This window comes from Mustela putorius, unplaced genomic scaffold (genome assembly GCF_011764305.1).
Source record: "Mustela putorius furo isolate JIRA1106 unplaced genomic scaffold, ASM1176430v1.1 tig00003834_pilon_pilon_pilon, whole genome shotgun sequence".
Lineage (NCBI taxonomy): Eukaryota > Metazoa > Chordata > Mammalia > Carnivora > Mustelidae > Mustela > Mustela putorius.
This window is the reverse complement of record NW_025421987.1, coordinates 83,640,491-83,642,859: the sequence shown is the minus strand read 5'-3', so window position 1 is coordinate 83,642,859 and position 2,369 is coordinate 83,640,491. Positions and strand designations below refer to the sequence as shown.

General features: G+C 37.7%; 1 pseudogene; it reads right to left on the bottom strand.

Annotated features, from left to right (window-relative positions):
• Positions 1-1,408: 1,408 nt before the first annotated feature.
• On the bottom strand, positions 1,409-1,523 carry LOC123394632 (annotated as a pseudogene).
• Positions 1,524-2,369: the final 846 nt, after the last annotated feature.

The window sequence follows — 2,369 nt, the reverse complement described above, 5'->3', positions numbered from 1 at the left end:
AGCTTCATAACAGCCAGGGGCTACTTTACAAAATGTGTTGTATCTGCCACAGAAGACAGTCTTGCTCTAAAATCTGAAATGTATTACCATTTTCCAAAGACCTAACACTTGTGTTCAGCATGCTTCCTTCGATCTATTTACTATGAATACCCCTGGTGTCACTGAATTTGTTGGATGATGTAGTCTGGAGGGTAGGGAATTTTGTATTGTAGACTGGATTTGTTGCTGAGCCTTCTTTTTGCTCTGGGATCCATTAGAATTTGCTAGTCTTCCAATTGTCCAACAACTAAATCAGAGTGGTGTTCCTAAGAGCACTATGTGCTGCCTCCAATACCCAAGTACTACATCTTTTTCTTAGTGATAGGGCATGCAAGATGAAACAACTTGGCTTTTATTTTAAAAGGGATATCCTGGGGTGCCTGGGTGGCTCAGTGGGGTAAGCCTCTGCCTTCAGCTCAGGTCATGATCTCAGGGTCCTGAGATCGAGCCCCAAGTAGGGCTCTATTCTCGGCTGGGAGCATGCTTCTCCCCTCTTTGCCTGCCTCTCTGCCTACTTGTGATCTCTCTCCCTCTCTGTGTCAAATAAAAAATAAATAAAATCATTTAAAAAAGAGGGGGATATCCTGACATGCTCCAGATTATTGAACTCCTAAACACTTTATTCAATACAATAAAGCAAGTATAGCAAGATGTAAATTATAGAATCTAGGTGTTGATATTCAGGGATTTGCTATAAAATTATTTCAACTTTTTTATGTGTTTGAACACTTTCATAATAAAACATTGAAAAAACACTTGTTTATCATAAGGAAACCTTATTAACCTTTATAGCGTTTTTCTTCTAGCTTGTGATATGCATGTGTCTAAATAGGACAGCCAGAGTACTTATCAGTTGTGGCTCTCCAGCCTAATTTGTATAACCTCATTAAGAAAGTGTACTAGTGGGGCTCCTGGGTGGCTCAGTGGGTTAAACCTCTGCCTTCGGCTCAGGGTCCTGGGATCAAGTCCCGCATCGGGCTCTGTGCTCAGCAGGGAGCCTGCTTCCTCCTTTCTCTCTCTGCCTGCCTCTCTGCCTACTTGTGATCTCCCTCTGTCAAATGAATAAATAAAATCTTAAAAAAAAAAAGAAAGTGTACTAGTGTGATACTCTATGGAATATCAAGATGATCAAAGTTCTTCTGGACTTGATTGTAACAGAATAGGAGGGCTGACCTCCCCTGCCTTTTTGTTTGTTTGTTTTTGAACACAATAGTTTTACCATTCACTTATGACAACTGGTAATCATCAAATTAGCAATGGTTACCTGCAAAAGTTATTACACTATCTGTGCTGTCATTGCTTGAGATTGATCAAATATATAGAGTCACAGACATTTCCTACTTTAATGATATCATATTAATCAGACTTGGTTTACCACCAGTTTTTATAAATCCAGACCTAGAGAAAGAACTAGGTCTGGAGACACATGTATGATCTTAATATAGTAAATAATCCCCTGCTTAAAAAAAAAAAAATCTTTGGATAGACTTTTTTAGGGTACTTTTAGGTTCACAACAAAATTAAATAGACAATATGGAGGTGTCCTACCTATATACCTCCTGCCCCCACATATGCATAGCCTACCCCATTATCAACTTCCCCTACCAGAGTGGTACATTTGTTACAATGAACCTACACTGGCACATTATTATACAATGCCCATAGTTTACTTTAGTATTTTGCTCTTTGTGAACATTTTATAGGTTTTGATCATGTGTAATGATATGTTATTTACTATTGTGGTATCATACAGCTTAGTTTCAGTGCCCTGAAAATTCTCTACGCTCCACCTATTCATCCCTCCCTTCCTGCTGCCACTAACAACCATTAATATTTTTATTGTCTTCATAGTTTTGCCTTTTCCAGAATGTCATATAATTGGAATCATATAGGATGTAGCCTTTTCTATATTGGTCTCTTTCTCTTAGTAACACCCATTTAAGGTTTTTCCATGTCTTTTTATGGCTTGGTAGGTTATTTCCTTTTAGCACTGAATAATATTTCATAGTTTGTTTATCCATTCACCTATTGAAGAACATCTTTGTTGCTTCCAGGTATTGGCAATTATGAATAAAATGTCTATAAATGAATGTTAAGTTTTTGGTAATTACCAAGGAGTACTATTGCTGCATGATAAGGTAAGACATGTTTAGTTTTGTAAGGAAGTGTAAAACTGTCTTCCAAAGTGGTTGTATTAATTTACATCCCTACCAGCAATGAATGAGGACTTCTGTTGCTCCACATCCTTGCCAGCATTTGGTATTGTCAGTGTTTTTGATTTTTGCCATTCTGATAGGTGTAAGTGCTATCTTGTTATCTTAATGACATGT